Raw genomic sequence first — 20,332 nt, forward strand, 5'->3', positions numbered from 1 at the left:
TCCCAAGGGTCCTCCTCTCACACTCTCCTCTTGGACCTGCTGACTGCCTGTGCCAGGGTACTCCTCGTGCACTCTCCTCTAGATGTTGCTGACTGCCATTCCAAGGTTCCTTCTCTTGCACTCTCCTCTGGGAGCAGCTGACAGCCTTTCCCAGGGTCCTCCCCACGCAAACTCCCCTATGTTCTGCTGACTGCCTGTCCCAGGGTCCTCTTCTTACGCTCTCCTCTAGGTGCTGCTGACTTTCAGTGCCAGGGCCTACTCTCACGCCCTCCTCTCAGAGCTGCTGACTGCCTGTGCCAGGGTCATCCACTCGCACTCTCCTCTACCTGCTGCTGACTTTCTGTGCAAGCATCTACTCTCACGCTCTCCTCTTGGAGCTGCTGACTGCCTGTGCCAGGGTAATCCACTCGCCCTCTCCTCTAGGTGCTGCTGACTGCCTTTCCTAGGGTCATCCTTTTGCACTCTCCTCTAGGTGCTGCTGAGTGCCTGTAGCTGGGTCTTCATCATGCAACCTCCTCTAGGGGCTACTGACTGCCTGTCCCAGTGTCCTCAATGCGCACTCTCATTTAGCTGCTGCTGACAGCTTTTCCCGGTTTCCTATTCTCAAAGTCTCCTCTAGGTGTTTCTGATTCCCTGACCTAGGGGCCTCCTCTTGCACTCTCCTCTAGGTGCTGCTGCCTGCCTGTCCCAGGACCCTTCTCTCACACTCTCCTCTAGGTGCTGCCGATAGCCTGTACCAGTTTCATCCTCGCGCACTCTCCTCTAGATGTTGCTGATTCCCATTCCCAGGTTCCTTCTCTTGCACTCTCTTCTGGGTGCAGCTGAATGCCTGTCCCAGGGTCCTCCTCTCACGCTTTCCTCTCAGTGCTGCTGACTGCCTGTGCAAGGGTCCTCATCTTCCACTCTCTTCAAGGAGCTGCTGAATGCCGAACCCAAGTTCCTCCTCTCATGCACTCCTCTAGGTGTTGCTGACTGCCTGTCACAGAGTCCTCCTCTCACACTCTCCTCTAGGTGCTGCTGACTGCCGGTTCTAGGGTCCTTCTCTTGCACTCTTTTCTTGGAGCTCCTGACTGCCTGTCCCAGGGTCCTCCTCACGCACAGTCCTCTAGATGCTGCTGTCAGCCTGTCCCAGTGTCCTCCTCTCGCACTCTCATCTAGCTGCTGCTAATAGCCTGTCCCAAGGTCCACCTCTCACTCTCTCCCCTAGGTGCTGCTGATAGCCTGTACCAGTTTCCTCCTGGCACACTCTCCTGTAGATGCTGCTGACTGCCTGTCCTAGAGTCCTCCTGTTGCACCCTCATCTAGTTGCTGCTGACTGTCTGTCCACGGCTTATCCTCTTGTACTCTCCTCTAGGTGCTGCTGACTGCCGGTCCCAAGGTCCTCATCTCGGAGCAGCTGAGTCCCTGTCCCAGGGTCCTCCTCTCTCACTTTTCTTGACGTGCTGCTGACTGCCGTTCCTAGGGTCCTCCTCTCACACTCTCCTCTTGGAGCTGCTGACTGACTGTCCCAGGTTCCTTCTCTTGCACTCTCCTCTAGGAGCTGCTGACTGCCTGTCCCAGGGTCCTCATGCACTCTCCTCTAGGTGCTACTAATAGCCTGTCCCAGGGTTATCCTCTCCCGCTCTCCTCTAGGTGCTGCTGACTGTCTTTTGCAGAGTCCTCCTCGTGCACTATCCTCTAGGTGCTGCTGTCTGTCTTTCCCTGAGTCCTCTATTGGCACTACCCTGTAGGTGCTGCTGACTGCCTATCCAAGGTTCCTCCTCTCTCACTCTCCTCTGGTTGCAGCTGACAGCCTGTCCCAGGGTCCTCACCATTCACTCTCCCCTATGATCTGCTGACTGCTTGCCCCAGGGTCCTCCTCTCACGCTGTCCTCTGGTGCTGCTGAATTTCTGTTTCAGAGGCCTCCTCTCACGCTATCCGCTAGGTACTGCCGTGACTGCCTGTCCCAAGGTACTCCTCTCGCATTCACCTCTCAGAGCAGCTGTCTGCCTGTCACAGGGTCCTCCTCTCGCACTCTCCTCTTGGTACTGCTGACTGCATGTGCTAGGGTCCACCTCTCGTACGTTCCTCAAGCAGCTGCTGACAGCCTATCCCAGGATACTCCTCTCAAACTCTTCTCTCGGAACTCCTGACTGCCTGTCCCAGGGTCCTCATCTCACACTCTCCTCTAGGTGCTGATGACTCCCTGTCCCAGGGCACTTCACTTGCACTCTCCTCTATGGGCTTCTGATTGCTTGGCCTAGGGTCCGCCTCTCCCACTCTCCTCTAGGTGCTACTGACTGCCTGTCCCAGTGTCCTCAACGCGCACTCTCCTCTGGCTGCTGCTGACAGCCATTCCCATTTTCCTCCTCTCAAACTCTCCAATAGGTGCTCCTGACTCCCTTCCCAGGGTCCTCCCCTTGCACTCTCCTTGATGTTCTGTTGACTGCCTGTCCCAGGGCACTTCTCTTGCACTCTCCTCTATGGGCTTCTGAATGCCTGACCTAGGGTCCTCCTCTCACACTCTACGTGCTGCTGACTGACTATCCCAAGTTCCTCCTCTCATACACTCCTCTATGTGCTTCTGACTGCCTGTCCCAGGGTCCTCCTCATGCATCATCCTTGAGGTGCTGCAGACAGCCTGTCCAAGGCTCCTCCTCTTGAACTCTCCTCTACGTGCAGCTGATTGCCTGACCTATGGTCCTTCTCTCGCACTTTCATCGACGTGCTGCCTGCCTGCCCCAGGACCCTTCTCTTGCACTCTCCTATGGGTGCTGCAGATTACCTGACCTAAAATCCTCCTCTCGCACTCTCATCTAGGTGCTGCTAATAGCCTGTCCCAGGGTCCACCTCTCACACTCTCCTCTAGGTGCTGCTGATAGCCTGTACTAGTTTCTTCCTCGCGCACCCACCTCTAGGTGCTGCTGACTGCCTGTCCTAAGGTCCTCCTCTTGCAGTCTCCTCTACGTGCTGCTGACTGCCTATCCCAAGTTCCTCCTCTCATACACTCCTCTAGGTGCTGCTGACTACCTGTCCCAGGGTCCTCATCGCACTCTCCTTTAGGTGCTGCTGACTGCCTGTCCCAGGATCCTACTCGCGCACACTCCTCTACGTGCTGCTGATGGCCTATCACAAGTTCCTCCTCTCATACAGTCCTCTAGGTGCTGCTGACAGCCTGTCCCAGAGTCCTCCTCTCGCACTCTCCTCTACGTGCTGCTGACTGCCGGTTCTAGTGTTCTTCTCTTGCACTCTCCTCTAGGAGCTCCTGAATGCCTGTGCCAGGATCCTCCTCATGCATTGTCATCTAGGTGCAGCTGATTGCCTGACCTATGGTCCTCCTCTCGCACTCTCATCAAGGTGCTGCTTCCTGCCCCAGGACCCATCTCTCGCACTCTCCTCTTGGTGCTGCTGATTGCCTGACTGAGGATCCTCTCCTTGCACTCTCATCTAGGTACTGCTAATATCCTGTCCCAAGGTCCACCTCGCACACTCTCCTCTAGGTGCTGCTGATAGCTTGCACCAGTTTGCTCCTCGAGCACTCTCCTCAAGGTGTTTCTGACTGCCTGTCCCAGGGTGCTCCTTGTGCACTCTCCTCCACGTGCTGCTAACTGCCTGTCCCGAGTTCCTCCTCTCATACGCTCCTCTAGGTGCTGCTGCCTGCCTGTCCCAGGATCCTTCCCTCACAATCTCCTCTAGGCGCTGCTGATTGCCTTTCCCAAAGTCCACCTCTCACACTCCCCTCTAGGTGTTGCTGACTCCCTGCCCCAGGGTCCTCCTTGCGGACAGTCCTCGAGGTGATTCTGACTGCCTGTACCAGGGTCTTCCTCTCGCACTCTCCTCTACATGCTTCTGATGGCCTGACCCATGGTCCGCCTCATGCATCATCTTCGATGTGCTGCAGACAGCCTCTCTAAGGCTCCTCCTCTTGAACGCTGCTCTATGTGCAGTTGATTGCCTGACCTATGGTCCTCCTCTCGCACTTTCATCGACGTGCTGCCTGCCTGCCCCAGGACCCTTCTCTCGCACTCTCCTATAGGTGCTGCTGATTACCTGACCTAAAATCCTCCTCTCGCACTCTCATCTAGGTGCTGCTGATAGCCTGTACCAGTTTCTTCCTCGCGCACCCTCCTCTAGGTGCTGCTGACTGTCTGTCCTAGGGTCCTCCTCTTGCACCCTCGTCGAGGTGCTGCTGACTGTCTGTCCCAGGGTTATCCTCTCGTACTCTCTTCTAGGTGCTGCTGTCTGTCTTTCTTTGAGTCCTCCATGCGCACTACCCTCTAGGTGCTGCTGACTGTCTATCCAAGATTCCTCTTCTTGTACTCTCCTCTAGGAGCTCCTGACTATCTTTCCCAAGGGTCCCCCTCTCGCACTCATCTCTAGTTGCCGCTGACTGTCAGTCCCAGGTTCCTTATCTCACATTCTCCTCTGGGTGCAGCTGACAACCTGTCCTAATGTCCTCATCTTTCACTCTCCCCTATGTTCTGCTGACTGCTTGCTCAAGGGTCCTCCTCTCATGCTGTCCTCTAGGTACTGCTGAATTTCTGTTCCAGAGATCTCCTCTCACACTATCTGCTAGGTACTGCCGACTGCCTGTCCCAAGGTACTCCTCTCGCGTTCACCTCTCAGAGCTGCTGTCTGCCTGTCACAGGGTCCTCCTCTCACACTCTCCTCTTGGTACTGCTGACTGCCTGTCCTAGGGTCCACCTCTCATACGTTCCTCAAGCAGTTGCTGACAGCCTATCCCAGGATACCCATCTCAAAATCTTCTCTCGGAACTGCTGACTGCCTGTCCCAGGGTCCTCCTCTCACACTCTCCTCTGGGTGCTACTGACTGCCCGTCCCAGTGTCCTCAATGTGCACTCTCCTCTGGCTGCTGCTGACAGCCATTCCCATTTTCCTCCTCTCAAACTCTCCACTTGGTGCTCCTGACTACCTTCCCAGGGTCCTCCCCTTGCACTCTCCTCGATGTTCTGTTGACTGCCTGTCCCAGGGCACTTCTCTTGCACTCTCCTCTATGGGCTTCTGAATGCCTGACCTAGGGTCCTCCTCTCACACTCTACGTGCTGCTGACTGACTATCCCAAGTTCCTCCTCTCATACACTCCTCTATGTGCTTCTGACTGCCTGTCCCAGGGTCCTCCTCATGCATCATCCTTGAGGAGCTGCAGACAGCCTGTCCAAGGCTCCTCCTCTTGAACTCTCCTCTACGTGCAGTTGATTGCCTGACCTATGGTCCCCCTCTCGCACTCTCATCGAGGTGCTGCTGCCTGACCCAGGAACCTTCTCTCGCACTCTCCTATGGTTGCTGCTGATTACCTGACCTAAAGTACATCTCCCGCAATCTCATCTAGGTGCTGCTAATAGCCTGTCCCAGGGTCCACCTCTTACACTCTCCTCTAGGTGCTGCTGACTGCCTGTCCTAGGGTCCTCCTCTTGCACCCTCCTCAAGCTGCTGCTGACTGTCTGTCCCAGGGTTATCCTCTCGCACTCTCTTCTAGGTGCTGCTTTCTGTCTTTCCCTGAGTCCTCCATTGGCACTACCCTTAGGTGCTGCTGACTGCCTATCCAAGATTCCTCCTCTTGTACTTTCCTCTAGGTTGCTCCTGACTAACTTTCCCAAGGGTCTTCCTTTCGCATTCTTCTCCAGGTGCTGATGACTACCTGTCCCTAGATCCTCCTCTCACACTCTCCGCTAGGTGCTTCTGACTGCCAATTCCAGGGTCCTGCTCTCACGCTCTCCTCTAGGTTCTGCTGACTGCCATTCACAGGTTCCTTCTCTTGCACATTCCTCTGGGAGCAGCTAACAGCCTGTCCCAGGGTCCTCCCCATGCACTCTCCCCTATGTTCTGCTGACTGCCTATCCCAGGATCGTCCTTTGACACGGTCCTCTAGGTGCTTCTGACGGCCTGTCTCAAGGTCCACCTCCCACACTGTCCTCTAGGTGCTGCTGACTGCCTGCCCCAGATACCTCATCTTGCTTTCACCTCCAGGTGCACCTGACAGCCTTTCCCAGGGTGCTCCTCGCGCACTCTCCTTTAGTTACTGCTGACAGCTTTTCCCGTTTTCCTCCTCTCAAACTCTCCTATAGGTGTTTCTGATTCCCTAACCTAGGGGCCTCCTCTCGCACTCTCCTCTAGGTGCTGCTGCCTGCCTGTCCCAGGACCCTTCTTTCACACTCTCCTCTAGGTGCTGCTGCCTGCCTGTCCCAGGACCCTTCTTTCACACTCTCCTCTAGGTGCTGCTGCCTGCCTGTCCCAGGACCCTTCTTTCACACTCTCCTCTAGGTGCTCCTGCCTGCCTATCCCAGGACCCTTCTCTCACACTCTCCTCTAGGTGTTTCTGATTCCCTGAACTAGGGACCTCCTCTTGCACTCTCCACTAGGTGCTGCTTCCTGCCTGTCCCAGGAACCTTCTCTCACACTCTCCTCTAGGCGCTGCTGCCTGCCTATCCCAGGACCCTTCTCTCACACTCTACTCTAGGTGCTGCCAATAGCGTGTACCAGTTTCCTCCTCGCGCACTCTCCTCTAGATGTTGCTGATTCCCATTCCCAGGTTCCTTCTCTTGCACTCTCTTCTGGGTGCAGCTGAATGCCTGTCCCAGGGTCCTCCTCTCATGCTCTCCTCTCAGTGCTGCTGACTGCCTGTGCATGGGTCCTCATCTTGCACTCTCCTCAAGGAGCTGCTGACTGCCGAACCCATGTTCCTCCTCTCATTCACTCCTCTAGGTGTTGCTGACTGCCTGTCACAGAGTCCTCCTCTCACACTCTCCTCTAGGTGCCGCTGACTGCCGGTTCTAGGGTCCTTCTCTTGCACTCTTTTCTTGGAAATCCTGACAGCCTGTCCCAGGGTCCTCCTCACGCACAGTCCTCTAGATGCTGCTGTCAGCCTCTCCCAGTGTCCTCATCTTGCACTCTCCTCTAGCTGCTGCTGATAGCCTGTACCAGTTTCCTCCTTGCGCACTCTCCTCTAGATGTTGCTGACTCCCATTCCCAGGTTCCTTCTCTTGCACTCTCTTCTAGGTGCAGCTGACTGCCTGTCCCAGGGTCCTCCTCTGACGCTGTCCTCTAGGTGCTTCTGACGGCCTGTCTCAACCTCGACCTCCCACACTGTCCTCTAGGTGCCGCTGACTGCCTGCCCCAGATACCTCATCTCGCATTCACCTCTAGGTGCACCTGACAGCCTTTCCCAGGGTCCTCCTCTCGCACTCTCCTTTAGCTACTGCTGACAGCTTTTCCCGTTTTCCTCCTCTCAAACTCTCCACTAGGTGTTTCTGTTTCCCTAACCTAGGGGCCTTCTCTCGCACTCTCCTCTAGGTGCTGCTGCCTGCCTGTCCGAGGACCCTTTTCTTATACTCTCCTCTAGGTGCTGCTGCCTGCCTGTCCCAGGATCCTTCTCTCGTACTCTCCTCTAGGTGCTGCTGATAGCCTGCACCAGTGTCCTCCTCGTGCACTCTCCTCTAGATGTTGCTGACTCCCATTCCCAGGTTCCTTCTCTTGCACTCTCTTCTGGGTGCAGCTGACTGCCTGTCCCAGGGTCCTCCTCTCACGCTCTCCTCTCGGTGCTGCTGCCTACCGTTTCTAGGGTCCTTCTCTTGCACTCTCCTCAAGGAGCTTCTGACTGCCGAACCCAAGTTCCTCCTCTCATGCACTCCTCTAGGTGTTGCTGACTGCCTGTCACAGAGACCTCCTCTCACACTCTCCTCTAGATGCTGCTGCCTACCGTTTCTAGGGTCCTTCTCTTGCACTCTCCCCTATTTTCTGCTGACTGCCTGTCCCAGGATCCTCCTCTGACGCTGTCCTCTCGGTGCTTCTGACGGCCTGTCTCAAGGTCCACCGCCCACACTGTCCTCTAGGTGCTGCTGACTGCCTGCCCCAGATACGTCATCTCGCATTCACCTCCAGGTGCACCTGACAGCCTTTCCCAGGGTCCTCCTCGCGCACTCTCCTATAGATACTGCTGACACCTTTTCCCGTTTTCCTCCTCTCACACTCTCCTCTAGGTGCTGCTGATAGCCTGTACCAATTTCCTCCTCGCACACTCTCCTCTAGGTGCTGCTGACTGTCTGTCCAAGGGTTATCCTCTCGTATTCTCCTCTAGGTACTGCCGACTGTCTTTGCTAGAGTCTTCCTGACACACTATCTTCTAGGTGCTGATGAAGGCTAATCCAAGTTTCCTCCTCTCGTACTCTCCTCTAGATGCTCCTGAGTATCTTTCCCAAGGGTCCTCCTCTCGCACTCTCCTCTTGGACCTGCTGACTGCCTGTCCCAGGGTAATCCACTCGCACTCTCCTCTAGGTGTTGCTGACTGCCTGTCCTAGGGTCATCATTTTGCACTCTCCTCTAGGTGCTGCTGAGTGCCTGTACCTGGGTCCTCCTCATGCAACCTCCTCTAGGGGCTACTGACTGCCTGTCCCAGTGTCCTCAATGCGCACTCTCATTTAGCTGCTACTGACAGCTTTTCCCGTTTTCCTCCTCTCAAACTCTCCACTAGGTGTTTCTGCTTCCCTGAACTAGGGACCTCCTCTTGCACTCTCCACTAGGTGCTGCTTCCTGCCTGTCCCAGGAACCTTCTCTCACACTCTCCTCTAGGCGCTGCTGCCTGCCTATCCCAGGACCCTTCTCTCACACTCTCCTCTAGGTGCTGCCAATAGCGTGTACCAGTTTCCTCCTCGTGCACTCTCCTCTAGATGTTGCTGATTCCCATTCCCAGGTTCCTTCTCTTGCACTCTCTTCTGGGTGCAGCTGAATTCCTGTCCCAGGGTCCTCCTCTCATGCTCTCCTCTCAGTGCTGCTGACTGCCTGTGCATGGGTCCTCATCTTGCACTCTCCTCAAGGAGCTGCTGACTGCCGAACCCATGTTCCTCCTCTCATTCACTCCTCTAGGTGTTGCTGACTGCCTGTCACAGAGTCCTCCTCTCACACTCTCCTCTAGGTGCTGCTGACTGCCGGTTCTAGGGTCCTTCTCTTGCACTCTTTTCTTGGAAATCCTGACTGCCTGTCCCAGGGTCCTCCTCACGCACAGTCCTCTAGATGCTGCTGTCAGCCTCTCCCAGTGTCCTCATCTTGCACTCTCCTCTAGCTGCTGCTGATAGCCTGTACCAGTTTCCTCCTTGCGCACTCTCCTCTAGATGTTGCTGACTCCCATTCCCAGGTTCCTTCTCTTGCACTCTCTTCTAGGTGCAGCTGACTGCCTGTCCCAGGGTCCTCCTCTGACGCTGTCCTCTAGGTGCTTCTGACGGCCTGTCTCAAGGTCGACCTCCCACACTGTCCTCTAGGTGCCGCTGACTGCCTGCCCCAGATACCTCATCTCGCATTCACCTCTAGGTGCACCTGACAGCCTTTCCCAGGGTCCTCCTCTCGCACTCTCCTTTAGCTACTGCTGACAGCTTTTCCCGTTTTCCTCCTCTCGAACTCTCCTCTAGGTGTTTCTGTTTCCCTAACCTAGGGGCCTTCTCTCGCACTCTCCTCTAGGTGCTGCTGCCTGCCTGTCCCAGGACCCTTCTTTCACACTCTCCTCTAGGTGCTGCCGGTAGCCTGCACCAGTGTCCTCCTCGTGCACTCTCCTCTAGATGTTGCTGACTCCCATTCCCAGGTTCCTTCTCTTGCACTCTCTTCTGGGTGCAGCTGACTGCCTGTCCCAGGGTCCTCCTCTCACGCTCTCCTCTCGGTGCTGCTGCCTACCATTTCTAGGGTCCTTCTCTTGCACTCTCCCCTATGTTCTGCTGACTGCCTGTCCCAGGATCCTCCTCTGACGCTGTCCTCTAGGTGCTTCTGACGGCCTGTCTCAAGGTCCACCGCCCACACTGTCCTCTAGGTGCTGCTGACTGCCTGCCCCAGATACGGCATCTCGCATTCACCTCCAGGTGCACCTGACAGCCTTTCCCAGGGTCCTCCTCGCGCACTCTCCTATAGATACTGCTGACACCTTTTCCCGTTTTCCTCCTCTCAAACTCTCCTCTAGGTGTTTCTGATTCCCTAACCTAGGGGCCTCCTCTCGCACTCTCCTCTAGGTGCTGCTGCCTGCCTGTCCCAGGACCCTTCTCTCACACTCTCCTCTAGGTGCTGCCGATAGCCTGTACCAGTTTCCTCCTCGCGCACTCTCCTCTAGATGTTGCTGACTCCCATTCCCAGGTTCCTTCTCTTGCACTCTCTTCTGGGTGCAGCTGAATGCCTGTCCCAGGGTCCTCCTCTCACGCTCTCCTCTCAGTGCTGCTGACTGCCTGTGCATGGGTCCTCATCTTGCACTCTCCTCAAGGAGCTGCTGACTGCCGAACCCAAGTTCCTCCTCTCATGCACTCCTCTAGGTGTTGATGACTGCCTGTCTCAGAGTCCTTCTCTCACACTCTTCTCTAGGTGCTGCTGACTGCCAGTTCTAGGGTCCTTCTCTTGCACTCTCCTCTTGGAGCTGCTGACTGCCTGTCCCAGGGTCCTCCTCACGCACAGTCCTCCAGATGCTGCTGTTAGCCTGTCCCAGGTTCCTCCTCTCGCACTATCCTCTAGGTGCTGCTGATAACCTGTACCAGTTTCCTCATGTCGCACTCTCCTCTAAGTTCGCCTGACAGCCTGTCCCAGGATCCACCTCGCCCACTCTCTACGTGCTGCTGACTGCCTGTCCCAGAGTCCTCCTCTGGTACTCTCCTCTCGATGCTGCTGACTGCCGGTTCGAGTGTCCTTCTCTTGCACTCTCCTCTAGGATCTGTTGACTGCCTGTCCCTGGGTCCTCCTCATGCACTCTCCTCTAGGTCCTACAAATAGCCTGTCCCAGGGTTATCCTCTCCTGCTCTCCTCTCGGTGCTGCTGACTGTCTTTCGCAGAGTCCTCCTCGCGCACTATCCTCTAGGTGCTGCTGACTGCCTATCCAAGTTTCCTCCTCTCGTACTCTCCTCTAGGTTGCTCCTGACTAACTTTCCCAAGGGTCCTCCTTTTGCATTCTTCTCCAGGTGCTGATGACTGCCTGTCCCTAGATCCTCGTCTCACACTCTCCGCTAGGTGCTTCTGACTGCCAGTTCCAGGGTCCTGCTTTCACGCTCTCCTCTAGGTTCTGCTGACTGCCATTCACAGGTTCCTTCTCTCGCACATTCCTCTGGGAGCAGCTAACAGCCTGTCCCAGGGTCCTCCCCATGCACTCTCCCCTATGTTCTGCTGACTGCCTGTCCCAGGATCCTCCTCTGACGCTGTCGTCTAGTTGCTGCTGACTGCCTGTCTCAAGGTCGACCTCCCACACTGTCCTCTAGGTGCCGCTGACTGCCTGCCCCAGATACCTCATCTCGCATTCACCTCTAGGCGCACCTGACAGCCTTTCCCAAGGTCCTCCTCGCGCACTCTCCTTTAGCTACTGCTGACAGCTTTTCCCGTTTTCCTTCTCTCACACTCTCCTCTAGGTGCTGCTTCCTGCCTGTCCCAGGACCCTTCTCTCACACTCTCCTCTAGGTGCTGCCGATAGCCTGCACCAGTTTCCTCCTCGCGCACTCTCCTCTAGATGTTGCTGATTCCCATTCCCAGGTTCCTTCTCTTGCACTCTCTTCTGGGTGCAGCTGAATGCCTGTCCCAGGGTCCTCCTCTCGCACTCTCATCTAGCTGCTGCTAATAGCCTGTCCAAGTTCCACCTCTCACACTCTCCCCCAGGTGCTGCTGGTAGCCTGTACCAATTTCCTCCTCGCGCACTCTCCTCTAGGTGCTGCTGACTTTCTGTGCAAGGGTTATCCTCTCGTATTCTACTCTAGGTGCTGCCGACTGTCTTTGCTAGAGTCTTCCTGACACACTATCCTCTAGGTGCTGATGAAGGCTAATCCAAGTTTCCTCCTCTCGTACTCTCCTCTAGATGCTCCTGAGTATCTTTCCCAAGGGTCCTCCTCTCGCACTCTCCTCTTGGACCTGCTGACTGCCTGTCCCAGGGTAATCCACTCGCACTCTCCTCTAGGTGTTGCTGACTGCCTGTCCTAGGGTCATCATTTTGCACTCTCCTCTAGGTGCTGCTGAGTGCCTGTACCTGGGTCCTCCTCATGCAACCTCCTCTAGGGGCTACTGACTGCCTGCCCCAGTGTCCTCAATGCGCACTCTCATTTAGCTGCTACTGACAGCTTTTCCTGTTTTCCTCCTCTCAAACTCTCCACTAGGTGTTTCTGATTCCCTGAACTAGGGACCTCCTCTTGCACTCTCCACTAGGTGCTGCTTCCTGCCTGTCCCAGGACCCTTCTCTCACACTCTCCTCTAGGCGCTGCTGCCTGCCTATCCCAGGACCCTTCTCTCACACTCTCCTCTAGGTGCTGCCAATAGCGTGTACCAGTTTCCTCCTCTTGCACTCTCCTCTAGATGTTGCTGATTCCCATTCCCAGGTTCCTTCTCTTGCACTCTCTTCTGGGTGCAGCTGAATGCCTGTCCCAGGGTCCTCCTCTCACGCTTTCCTCTCAGTGCTGCTGACTGCCTGTGCATGGGTCCTCATCTTGCACTCTCCTCAAGGAGCTGCTGACTGCCGAACCCATGTTCCTCCTCTCATTCACTCCTCTAGGTGTTGCTGACTGCCTGTCACAGAGTCCTCCTCTCACACTCTCCTCTAGGTGCTGCTGACTGCTGGTTCTAGGGTCCTTCTCTTGCACTCTTTTCTTGGAAATCCTGACAGCCTGTCCCAGGGTCCTCCTCACGCACAGTCCTCTAGATGCTGCTGTCAGCCTCTCCCAGTGTCCTCATCTTGCACTCTCATCTAGCTGCTGCTGATAGCCTGTACCAGTTTCCTCCTTGCGCACTCTCCTCTAGATGTTGCTGACTCCCATTCCCAGGTTCCTTCTCTTGCACTCTCTTCTAGGTGCAGCTGACTGCCTGTCCCAGGGTCCTCCTCTGACGCTGTCCTCTAGGTGTTTCTGACGGCCTGTCTCAAGGTCGACCTCCCACACTGTCCTCTAGGTGCCGCTGACTGCCTGCCCCAGATACCTCATCTCGCATTCACCTCTAGGTGCACCTGACAGCCTTTCCCAGGGTCCTCCTCTCGCACTCTCCTTTAGCTACTGCTGACAGCTTTTCCCGTTTTCCTCCTCTCGAACTCTCCTCTAGGTGTTTCTGTTTCCCTAACCTAGGGGCCTTCTCTCGCACTCTCCTCTAGGTGCTGCTGCCTGCCTGTCCCAGGACCCTTCTTTCACACTCTCCTCTAGGTGCTGCCGGTAGCCTGCACCAGTGTCCTCCTCGTGCACTCTCCTCTAGATGTTGCTGACTCCCATTCCCAGGTTCCTTCTCTTGCACTCTCTTCTGGGTGCAGCTGACTGCCTGTCCCAGGGTCCTCCTCTCACGCTCTCCTCTCGGTGCTGCTGCCTACCATTTCTAGGGTCCTTCTCTTGCACTCTCCCCTATGTTCTGCTGACTGCCTGTCCCAGAATCCTCCTCTGACGCTGTCCTCTAGGTGCTTCTGACGGCCTGTCTCAAGGTCCACCGCCCACACTGTCCTCTAGGTGCTGCTGACTGCCTGCCCCAGATACGGCATCTCGCATTCACCTCCAGGTGCACCTGACAGCCTTTCCCAGGGTCCTCCTCGCGCACTCTCCTATAGATACTGCTGACACCTTTTCCCGTTTTCCTCCTCTCAAACTCTCCTCTAGGTGTTTCTGATTCCCTAACCTAGGGGCCTCCTCTCGCACTCTCCTCTAGGTGCTGCTGCCTGCCTGTCCCAGGACCCTTCTCTCACACTCTCCTCTAGGTGCTGCCGATAGCCTGTACCAGTTTCCTCCTCGCGCACTCTCCTCTAGATGTTGCTGACTCCCATTCCCAGGTTCCTTCTCTTGCACTCTCTTCTGGGTGCAGCTGAATGCCTGTCCCAGGGTCCTCCTCTCACGCTCTCCTCTCAGTGCTGCTGACTGCCTGTGCATGGGTCCTCATCTTGCACTCTCCTCAAGGAGCTGCTGACTGCCGAACCCAAGTTCCTCCTCTCATGCACTCCTCTAGGTGTTGATGACTGCCTGTCTCAGAGTCCTTCTCTCACACTCTTCTCTAGGTGCTGCTGACTGCCAGTTCTAGGGTCCTTCTCTTGCACTCTCCTCTTGGAGCTGCTGACTGCCTGTCCCAGGGTCCTCCTCACGCACAGTCCTCTAGATGCTGCTGTTAGCCTGTCCCAGGTTCCTCCTCTCGCACTATCCTCTAGGTGCTGCTGATAACCTGTACCAGTTTCCTCATGTCGCACTCTCCTCTAAGTTCGCCTGACAGCCTGTCCCAGGATCCACCTCGCCCACTCTCTACGTGCTGCTGACTGCCTGTCCCAGAGTCCTCCTCTGGTACTCTCCTCTCGATGCTGCTGACTGCCGGTTCGAGTGTCCTTCTCTTGCACTCTCCTCTAGGATCTGTTGACTGCCTGTCCCTGGGTCCTCCTCATGCACTCTCCTCTAGGTCCTACAAATAGCCTGTCCCAGGGTTATCCTCTCCTGCTCTCCTCTCGGTGCTGCTGACTGTCTTTCGCAGAGTCCTCCTCGCGCACTATCCTCTAGGTGCTGCTGACTGCCTATCCAAGTTTCCTCCTCTCGTACTCTCCTCTAGGTTGCTCCTGACTAACTTTCCCAAGGGTCCTCCTTTTGCATTCTTCTCCAGGTGCTGATGACTGCCTGTCCCTAGATCCTCGTCTCACACTCTCCGCTAGGTGCTTCTGACTGCCAGTTCCAGGGTCCTGCTTTCACGCTCTCCTCTAGGTTCTGCTGACTGCCATTCACAGGTTCCTTCTCTCGCACATTCCTCTGGGAGCAGCTAACAGCCTGTCCCAGGGTCCTCCCCATGCACTCTCCCCTATGTTCTGCTGACTGCCTGTCCCAGGATCCTCCTCTGACGCTGTCGTCTAGTTGCTGCTGACTGCCTGTCTCAAGGTCGACCTCCCACACTGTCCTCTAGGTGCCGCTGACTGCCTGCCCCAGATACCTCATCTCGCATTCACCTCTAGGCGCACCTGACAGCCTTTCCCAAGGTCCTCCTCGCGCACTCTCCTTTAGCTACTGCTGACAGCTTTTCCCGTTTTCCTTCTCTCACACTCTCCTCTAGGTGCTGCTTCCTGCCTGTCCCAGGACCCTTCTCTCACACTCTCCTCTAGGTGCTGCCGATAGCCTGCACCAGTTTCCTCCTCGCGCACTCTCCTCTAGATGTTGCTGATTCCCATTCCCAGGTTCCTTCTCTTGCACTCTCTTCTGGGTGCAGCTGAATGCCTGTCCCAGGGTCCTCCTCTCGCACTCTCATCTAGCTGCTGCTAATAGCCTGTCCAAGTTCCACCTCTCACACTCTCCCCCAGGTGCTGCTGGTAGCCTGTACCAATTTCCTCCTCGCGCACTCTCCTCTAGGTGCTGCTGACTTTCTGTGCAAGGGTTATCCTCTCGTATTCTACTCTAGGTGCTGCCGACTGTCTTTGCTAGAGTCTTCCTGACACACTATCCTCTAGGTGCTGATGAAGGCTAATCCAAGTTTCCTCCTCTCGTACTCTCCTCTAGATGCTCCTGAGTATCTTTCCCAAGGGTCCTCCTCTCGCACTCTCCTCTTGGACCTGCTGACTGCCTGTCCCAGGGTAATCCACTCGCACTCTCCTCTAGGTGTTGCTGACTGCCTGTCCTAGGGTCATCATTTTGCACTCTCCTCTAGGTGCTGCTGAGTGCCTGTACCTGGGTCCTCCTCATGCAACCTCCTCTAGGGGCTACTGACTGCCTGCCCCAGTGTCCTCAATGCGCACTCTCATTTAGCTGCTACTGACAGCTTTTCCTGTTTTCCTCCTCTCAAACTCTCCACTAGGTGTTTCTGATTCCCTGAACTAGGGACCTCCTCTTGCACTCTCCACTAGGTGCTGCTTCCTGCCTGTCCCAGGACCCTTCTCTCACACTCTCCTCTAGGCGCTGCTGCCTGCCTATCCCAGGACCCTTCTCTCACACTCTCCTCTAGGTGCTGCCAATAGCGTGTACCAGTTTCCTCCTCTTGCACTCTCCTCTAGATGTTGCTGATTCCCATTCCCAGGTTCCTTCTCTTGCACTCTCTTCTGGGTGCAGCTGAATGCCTGTCCCAGGGTCCTCCTCTCACGCTTTCCTCTCAGTGCTGCTGACTGCCTGTGCATGGGTCCTCATCTTGCACTCTCCTCAAGGAGCTGCTGACTGCCGAACCCATGTTCCTCCTCTCATTCACTCCTCTAGGTGTTGCTGACTGCCTGTCACAGAGTCCTCCTCTCACACTCTCCTCTAGGTGCTGCTGACTGCTGGTTCTAGGGTCCTTCTCTTGCACTCTTTTCTTGGAAATCCTGACAGCCTGTCCCAGGGTCCTCCTCACGCACAGTCCTCTAGATGCTGCTGTCAGCCTCTCCCAGTGTCCTCATCTTGCACTCTCATCTAGCTGCTGCTGATAGCCTGTACCAGTTTCCTCCTTGCGCACTCTCCTCTAGATGTTGCTGGCTCCCATTCCCAGGTTCCTTCTCTTGCACTCTCTTCTAGGTGCAGCTGACTGCCTGTCCCAGGGTCCTCCTCTGACGCTGTCCTCTAGGTGTTTCTGACGGCCTGTCTCAAGGTCGACCTCCCACACTGTCCTCTAGGTGCCGCTGACTGCCTGCCCCAGATACCTCATCTCGCATTCACCTCTAGGTGCACCTGACAGCCTTTCCCAGGGTCCTCCTCTCGCACTCTCCTTTAGCTACTGCTGACAGCTTTTCCCGTTTTCCTCCTCTCAAACTCTCCTTTAGGTGTTTCTGTTTCCCTAACCTAGGGGCCTTCTCTCGCACTCTCCACTAGGTGCTGCTGCCTGCCTGTCCCAGGACCCTTCTCTCACACTCTCCTCTAGGTGCTGCCGATAGCCTGCACCAGTGTCCTCCTCGCGCACTCTCCTCTAGATGTTGCTGACTCCCATTCCCAGGTTCCTTCTCTTGCACTCTCTTCTGGGTGCAGCTGACTGCCTGTCCCAGGGTCCTCCTCTCACGCTCTCTTCTCGGTGCTGCTGAATGCCTGTGCAAGGGTCCTCATCTTGCACTCTCCTCAAGGAGCTGCTGACTGCCGAACCCAAGTTCCTCCTCTCATGCACTCCTCTAGGTGTTGCTGACTGCCTGTCACAGAGTCCTCCTCTCACACTCTCCTCTAGGTGCTGCTGCCTACCGTTTCTAGGGTCCTTCTCTTGCACTCTTTTCTTGGAGCTCTTGACTGCCTGTCCCAGGGTCCTCCTCTCGCACTCTCCTCTATCTGCAGCTGACTGCCTGATCTATGGTCCTCCTCTCGCACCCTCATCAATTTGCTGCTGCCTGCCTGTCCCAGGACCCTTCTCTCGCACTCTCCTCTGGGTACTGCTGATGCCCTGACTGAGGGTCCTCCTCTTGCACTCTCATCTAGCTGCTGCTAATAGCCTGTCCCAAGGTCCACCTCTCACACTGTCCTCTAGGTGCTGCTGATAGCCTGTACCAGTTTCCTGATCTCTCACTCTCCTCTAACTGCGCCTGACAGCCTGTCCCAGGGTCCTCCTCGCGCACGCCCTACGTGCTGCTGACTGCCTATCCCAAGTTCCTCCTCTCATACAATCCTCTAGGTGCTGCTGACTGCCTGTCCCAGAGTCCTCCTCTGGGACTCTCCCCTAGGTGCAGCTGACTGCCGTTTCGAGTGTCCTTCTCTTGCACTCTCCTCTAGGAGCTCCTGACCTCCTCTCCCAGGGTACTCCTCATCCATAGTCCTCTAGGTGCTGCTGATTGCCTAACCGAGTGTCCTCCTCTCGCACTCTCCTCTTGGACCTGCTGACTGCCTGTGCCAGAGCACTCCTCGTGTACTCTCCTCTAGATGTTGCTGACTGCCATTCCAAGGTTCCTTCTCTTGCACTCTCCTCTGGGAGCAGCTGACAGCCTTTCCCAGGGTCCTCCCCATGCAACCTCCCCTATGTTCTGCTGACTGCCTGTCCCAGGGTCCTCTTCTTACGCTCTCCTCTAGATGCTGCTGACTTTCTGTGCAAGGACCTCCTCTCACGTTCTCCTCTCGGAGCTGCTGACTGCCTGTGCCAGGGTAATCCACTCGCACTCTCCTCTAGGTGCTGCTGATGCCTGTCCTAGGGTCATCTTTCGCACTCTCCTCTAGGTGCTGCTGAGTTTCTTTTCCTGGGTCCTCCTCATGCAACCTCCTCTAGAGGCTACTGACTGCCTTTCCCAGTGTCCTCAATGCACACTCTCATTTAGCTGCTGCTGACAGCTTTTCCCGTTTTCCTCCTCTCAAACTCTCCTCTAGTTCTTTCTCATTCCCTGAACTAGGGGCCTCCTCTTGCACTCTCCTCTAGGTGCTGCTTCCTGCCTGTCCCAGGAACCTTCTCTCACACTCTCCTCTAGGCGCTGCTGCCTGCCTATCCCAGGACCCTTCTCTCACACTCTCCTCTAGGTGCTGCTGCCTGCCTATCCCAGGACCCTTCTCTCACACTCTCCTCTAGGTGCTGCTGCCTGCCTATCCCAGGACCCTTCTCTCACACTCTCCTCTAGGTGCAGCCAATAGCGTGTACCAGTTTTCTCCTCGTGCAATCTCCTCTAGAAGTTGCTGATTCCAATTCCCAGGTTCCTTCTCTTGTACTCTCTTCTTGGTGCAGCGGAATGCCTGTCCCAGGGTCCTCCTATCACGCTCTCCTCTCAGTGCTGCTGACTGCCTGTGCATGGGTCGTCATCTTGCACTCTCCTCAAGGAGCTCCTGACTGCCGAACCCAAGTTCCTTCTCTCATGCACTCCTCTTGGTGCTGCTGACTGCCTGTCACAGAGTCCTCCTCTCACACTCTCCTCTTGGTGCTGCTGACTGCCGGTTCTAGGGTCCTTCTCTTGCATTCTTTTCTTGGAGCTCCTGACTGCCTGTTCCAGGATCCTCCTCACGCACAGTCCTCTAGATGCTGCTGTCAGCCTGTCCCAGTGTCCTCCTCTCGCACTCTCCTCTAGGTGCAGCTGATTGCCTGATCTATGGTTCTCCTCTGGCACTCTCATCAAGATGCTGCTGCCTGCCTGACCCAGGACCCTTCTCTCGCACTCTCCTCTGGTTGCTGCTGATTGCCTGTCCAACGGTCCTCCTCTCGCACTCTCATCTAGCTGCTGCTACTAGCCTGTCCCAAGGTCCACCTCTCACTCTCTCCTCTAGGTGCTGCTGATAGCCTGTACCAGTTTCCTCCTCGCGCACTCTCCTCTAGGTGCTGCTGACTGCCTGTCTTAGATTCCTCCTCTTGCACCCTCCTCTAGTTGCTGCTGACTGTCTGTCCACAGGTTATCCTCTCGCACTCTCCACAAGGTGCTGCTGATTGCCGGTCCCAAGGTCTTAATCTCGGAGCGGCTGAATCCCTGTCCCAGGGTCCTCCTCTCTCACTCTCCTCTCAGTGCTGCTGACAGCCGGTCCTAGGGTCCTCCTCTCACACTCTCCTCATGGAGCTGCTGACTGACTGTCCCAGGTTCCTTCACTTGCACTCTCCTCTAGGAGCTGCTGACTGCCTGTCCCTGGGTCCTCCTCATGCACTCTCCTCTAGGTGCTACTAATAGCCTGTCCCAGGGTTATCCTCTCCCGCTCTCCTCTAGGTGCTGCTGACTGTCTTTCGCAGAGTCCTCCTTGCGCACTATCCTCTAGGTGCTGCTAACTGCCTATCCAAGTTTCCTCCTCTCGTATTCTCCTCTAGGTTGCTCCTGACTACCTTTCCCAAGGGTCCTCCTCTCGCATTCTCGTCCAGGTGATGATGACTGACTGTCCCAGGATCCTCCTCTCACACTCTCCGCTAGGTGCTTCTGACTGCCATTTCCAGGGTCCTGCTCTCACGCTCTCCTCTAGGTTCTGCTGACTGCCATTCACAGGTTCCTCCTCTCACACGTTCCTCTGGGAGTAGCTAACAGCCTTTCCCAGGGTCCTCCCCACGCACTCTCCCTTATGTTCAGCTGTCTGCCTGTCCCAGGATCCTCCTCTGATGCTATCTGCTAGGTGTTTCTGACGGCCTGTCCCAAGGTCCTCCTCTTGCACTCTCCTCTCGGAGTTGCCGACTGTCTGTCCCAGGGTTATGCTCTTGCACTCTCCTCTATGTTCTGATGACTGCCTGTCCCAGGGCACTTCTCTTGCACTCTGCACTATGGGCTTCTGATTGCCTGACCTAGCGTCCTCCTCTCACACTCTCCTCTAGTTGCTGCTTATAGCCTGTCTCAAGGTCCACCTCTCACATTGTCCTCTAAGTGCTGCTGACTGCCTGCCCCAGAGTCCTCATCTCGCACTCGCCTCTTGGTGCGCCTGACTGCCTGTCCCAGGGTTTTCCTCGCGCTCTCTCCTCTTGGTGCTGCTGACTGCCTGCCCCAGGGTCCTAACCTCGCACTCTCCTCTAGGTGCTGCTGACTGCCGGTTCTAGTGTCCTTCTCTTGCACTCTCCTCTTGGAGCTCCGGACTGCCTGTCCCAGGG

This window comes from Carcharodon carcharias, chromosome 7 (genome assembly GCF_017639515.1).
Source record: "Carcharodon carcharias isolate sCarCar2 chromosome 7, sCarCar2.pri, whole genome shotgun sequence".
In the NCBI taxonomy this organism is placed as follows: domain Eukaryota; kingdom Metazoa; phylum Chordata; class Chondrichthyes; order Lamniformes; family Lamnidae; genus Carcharodon; species Carcharodon carcharias.